We start from the raw sequence: 6,000 nt of genomic DNA, 5'->3' as shown, positions 1-6,000 counted from the left end.
ATTTTGGATTAAGGTAAGTATTTACTTTATTTTTCTCTTTTAAATTCTTGAAATTCTATAATTTGATTTTATATACAAGCAAAGACAACAAAGTGTGATTATAACTCTAATAGAGTTTGTAAGAAATTATAACCACCTGAAGTGATAAAATTTCTATGTCTTGCCATGATCAAATTCATGTATGATTGTGAGCAAAGAAGTGGAAACCCATCCCATTGAATTTGCTTCATTCTCATTCCCTTAAGAGAATGTGATAGCAAAATGTGATAAGTCTGAAAGAAGATAAAATTATTACCGAGAAGGTATTAATGGATGAGAACATGACAATAGACGAAATTATAATCGTCATCATTGTGGTAATGAGAATAATAAGGATTCTCAAAATAGTCTTTCACTCTGTGAAAGTAATATTTGTCATCGATTTGACATAAGATTTTATAAAGCACATATAGATGATTATGGTTCATTCATGATGTGAATGTGACAACATCTGATTTATGAATACATATTCATTCTTGGAAGAATATGAACGTGCTAGTGGTAGTGAATATACCACACTCACCTCTAGAAGGAGGTTTGAGATGATATAAGAAAATAATGTCATTATTATGGCATGAATGGTTTGGTCACGTACCTATTGTACGCCAAAATATTTTGGCAATGTGATTATTAAAGGACAACAATAATGCAAGAAACATATCTTGCATATAATTTTGACCATGACCATAATGGTATAACTTTCTCCTTGAAAGAGATATTCACCATATGGATGTTGATGAATATGTGGTAGTGCCAAATTAATTGGAAGCTCTAGAAGAGCCAGTTATTGCTATTTTGGGGGAATAAAATTGATTATCAATAAGGCATTGTGTTGTAGTAAGTCTCAAAGAAACTTTATTGAGTTTCTAAAATATTGGCAAAAGCGGTTGGTCATACTGAGACTATAAATAAAGGAAAGATTTAATATCTTCTATTACTACAACTTATAGCGGGGTAATATGTATGTGAAAAGCTACTTGCTTTATTCTCCAGTTTGTACTACACAAACAAAAGAATGCCACAATAAAGTAGAAATTTATTGATATAAAAATCCATATCATAATAAACTTGGAGTTTATTTATAATTGCACACATCATGGTTTAAATATGAAGTTTATCAATATTGATAATTTATCCAGTTGGCATAATCAGTTTACCCATATCAATTTAAGTATGATGTGCAAAAATAAAAGAGAATTCACATGGGTAAATATTAAAGAACTAGAAAGTTCTTTACGACTTCTCTTATGTTGCCTATTCTCATTAATTAATATACCAACTAAAATTGGGATTGAATCCCATGAATGCTGGAAATATCAAAGGTGAATATGGACCCATTCATCTGCCATGTATACCACATAAGATGCATCTATGAGATAGTTACATGTGCGATTATTAATAACCCGCAACATGGTGTTTTGCGAGGTAACTAAATGCAGAAGTAAGTAAATAACTTCTTTGTTATATACTATTACTAACACTATTACTATTACTACCCAGAATCCGGTGGCACAATTCACAAACATACTAAGATTTTCTACAAATATTGGTCTGAAAGAAATTATATCTGTTTCAGAAGTAAATAAAACAGTACTATAGAAATGTAGAAGGGGACGTCAGGGCCTGCGGACGCCAACAGGACTACCTTGGGTCTCCTAAATATGAACTCTGAAGCTAATCCCTTGATCAGCCACTGCCTGCTCCGAAATCTACACAGAAAGTGCAGAGTGCAGTATCAGTACAATCGACCCCATGTACTGGTAAGTGCCGAGCCTAAACTCGACGAGGTAGTGACGAGGCTACGGCGGGGCAGTTACAATATAACCTGCATACAGTGCATAGTAAACCAGAAAGAGGAACGGAACAAATAAAATAGTAACTTGCAAGGAAAGAGTACCGAACTCCGGTATCTCATCAGTACCCAGCTATAACCAATACTTAAGTGAAAATCAAAACTAAAGAATAACTTGCAAAGTATAAGAAAGATACATAAACACATAAACTAATGCGGCGCGCATCCCGTCCCACCATATAATCAATTCAATATGAATATTCACCCTTATTACTCCATATCAATCTACCCGTATTCCTCATGTTGCAGCGTGCAACCCGATCCCACCGTACGATAGTAATTCACCCTTATTTCTCCTCAATATACCACCCTTATTACTCCTGTTGCGGAGCGCAACCCGATCCCACCAAATAATAGCAATTCACCTTTATTCCTCCTCAATATATCACCTGTATTCCTCCTGTAGCGGCGCACAACCCGATCGCACCATATCAGTATCAATCGCACAATAAGAACAGGAATTTCACAATTTAGCTCAAAACTCTCCACAATATTTAAGCCTCAAACCAAAGCAAACAAAAAGCTATTATGAAACTTCACTCAATTAATACTACACAGCGAGACCAACTCAAAATGTACCATAAAACATCGATAAACCATCTTAAACCAATAATATGATACAATAAAACTACGGGATAGCTAATACCTTCAATAATGAAAAACAATGTCTAACAAGTAGCAATTAAATATGAAAATACCAATAAGCATGTAGCAGTTAAGACGGGAAAACAATATATTAAGAACGGGGAAAGGAACAGGCAATACAGATAATTTGAAGGAAAGGAACAGGCAATACAGATAATTTGACGGCGCATAGGTACTCGTCACCTCAACTATACGCCACTCACATGGATTTTTACATAGCAAATTAAGTCAAGGATCCCTAATCCCTCAAGTCAAAGTTAGGCACAACACTTACATCGATCCACAGGCCACTCACTGCTCAATTACCGCTTTTCCTCTAGTTTTCACCTCTGAACCACTCGTATCTAGCCATAATTAACTTAATAACATCAAATATCGCTAAAGAAATCAATTCCAATACATAAATTTAGATTTCCCAATATTTTCCCCAAAAGTCAAAAATCGACCCCGGGCCCGCTTAGTCAAAACTCGAGGTTCGGATCAAAACTCATTCACCCATTCACCCCCGAGCCCGAATATGTAATTAGTTCCGAAATTCGACCCCAAATCGAGGTCTAAATCCCAATTTATAACTCCCCCCCCCCCCCCACCCCCAATTCCTCCAAAAATCCCTAATTCTACCATGAAAGAACAAGATTTAGGACTAGAAATCTAATGGGTGATGATGGAAATTGGAGGAAATGAGTTAAAAAACACAAACCTATGATTTGGTGTTGAATTCCCTCATCAAAAATCGCCCTAGGTCGAGTTCTAGTGAAAAAGATATGAAATTTTGAAGAAATCCCGAGTTGAAGTCTGTTTTAAAATCACTGGACAGGCTTTTTTCGCGTTCGCGAGAGGCCTGTCGTGATCGCGATACACAGCGGCCTAAGGCCTTCGCGTTCGCGAGCCTATCTACGCGTTCGCGTAAGGAAGCTCCCCCCCCCCCCCCCCGACCTTCGTGTTCGTGACCCATGGGTCGCGTTCGCGTAGTAGAGCATTGACCCTCCCCCAGGTCCCGTATTCTTCGCGTTCGCAATAGACATGTCACGTTCACGAAGGGTAATACCCCCGTTGCTCCGTGTTCGCAACCCGTTCTAAGACTTCTAAAAACCACCCCCAGCCCAGTTTCACCTTCGTGATCGCGAGAGTGGCTTCGCGATCGCGTAGCACAAAGTATCAGTACACCAGATGCAGCAACACATATTAGATTTTTCTTAGTCCAAACATCCTGTAGCCTATCCGAAACTCACCGAGCCCTCGGGGATCCAAACCAAACATGCACACCAGTCCTAAAACATCATACGAACTTGCTCGTGCGATCAAATAGCTAAACTAACACTTAGAATTACGAATTTTGCACCAAATTGCGTGAAATTTTCAAGAAAGTTTTAAAACTTCTATTTTCTCAACCGAAGGTCCGAATCACGTCAAATGAGTTCCGTTTCTCACCAAATTTCACAGATAAGGTATAAATATCATAACGGACCTGTACCGGGCTCCGAACCAAAATACGGACCCGATACCAACAAGATCAAATATTAACCAAATTCTTAAAACCACTATAATTTCAGTCTTTCAATTTTAATCAAAAATTCATATCTTGAGCTAGGGACCTCAGAATTCGGTTCCGGACATACCCTCATGTCCCATATTTTACTATGGACCCACCAGGACCGTCAAAACACGGGTCTGGTTTTGTTTACTTAAAACATTGACCGAAGTCAACCAAAATAAACTTTTTAGGCTAAAAATTGTTATTTCATCAATTTTTCACATAAAAGCTTTCCGGAAACGTGCCCGGACTGCACACGCAAATTGAGGAGGAATAAAATGAGGTTTTGAATGCCTGGAACATGGAATCGATTCTTAAAACATAAGATGACCTTTTGGGTCATCACATTCTCTACCTCTAAAACAACCGTTTGTCCTCGAACGGACATAGATATGTACCTGAGCTGGTGAAAAGGTGGGGATATCTGCTATGCATATCAGACTCGGACTCCCAGGTAGCTGCCTCAGCAGGATGACCTCCCCACTACACTCGAACCGAAGGATGACTCTTCGATCTCAACTCAAGAACCTGCCGGTCTAAAATGGCTACCGGCTCCTCCTCGTAGATCAAATCCTTGTCCAACTGGACACTGCTGAAATCTAACACGTGGGATGGATCGCCGTGATACTTCCGAAGCATGGACACATGAAACACTGGATGTACCGCTGATAAAACCTGGTGGCAACGCAAGTCTGTAGGCCACCTCTCCCACTCGCTCAAGGATCTCAAAAGGCCCGATATACCTAGGGCTTAACTTGCCCTTCTTTCCAAACCTCATTACGCCCTTCATAGGCGATACCCAAAGCAACACTCTCTCTCCTACAATGAATGCCATATCACGAACCTTACGGTCGGCATAACTCTTCTGCCTGGACTGAGCTGTACGAAGTCTATCCTGAATGATCTTGACCTTATCCAAGGCATCCTGTACCAAATCTGTACCCAATAATCGAGCCTCCCCCGGCTCAAACCATCCAACCGTTGATGAATGCCGTCTACCATATAACGCCTCATAGGGAGCCATCTGGAAGCTCGACTGATAATTGTTGTTGTAGGCAAACTCCGCTAACGGCAAGAACTGATACCAAGAACCTCCAAAGTCATTGACATAGGCGCGGAGCATATCCTCCAAGATCTGAATAGTACGCTCGGACTGTCCGTCCGTCTAAGGATGAAATACTATGCTCAACTCGACCCGCGTACCCAACTCACGCTGTACTGCCCTCCAGAAATGCGAGGTAAACTGCATACCTCGTTCAGAAATGATAGACACGGCACACTATGAAGACGAACGATCTTACGAATATAAATCTTTGCCAACCGCTCCGAAGAATAGGAAACTGCCACACCACATAAATGAAATACGCTGACTTGATCTGTCTATCCACAATAACCCAAACTGCATCGAACTTCCTCTGAGTCCGTGGGAGTCCAACAACGAATCCATAGTGATACGCTCCCACTTCCACTCAGGAATCTCTATCTTCTGAGGCAAACCACCAGGTCTCTGATGCTCTTACTTTACTTGCTGACAATTTAGACACCGAGCTACATAGGCAATATTATCTTTCTTCATCCTCCTCCACCAATAATGATGCCGCAAGTCCTGATACATCTTGGCGGCGCCTGGATGGATAGAATACCGAGAACTATGGGCCTCCTCTAGAATCAACTTACGAAGTCCATTCACATTAGGCACACAAACACGACCCTACATCCTCAAAATTCCATCATCTCCAACTGGAACCTGCTTGGCATCACCATGCCGCACTGTGTCCCTAAGGACAAGCAAATGAGGGACATCATACTGTCGATCTCTGATGCGCTCAAATAAGGAAGACCAAGCAACTGTGCAAGCTAAAACTCGACTGGGCTCAGAAACATCCAACCGCACGAACTGATTGGCCAAGGCCTGAATATCTAATACAAG

This window comes from Nicotiana attenuata, unplaced genomic scaffold, assembly GCF_001879085.1.
Source record: "Nicotiana attenuata strain UT unplaced genomic scaffold, NIATTr2, whole genome shotgun sequence".
NCBI classification, from domain to species: Eukaryota; Viridiplantae; Streptophyta; class Magnoliopsida; order Solanales; family Solanaceae; genus Nicotiana; species Nicotiana attenuata.
The sequence above is the reverse complement of the archived record's forward strand: the minus strand, read 5'-3'. Positions refer to the sequence as shown.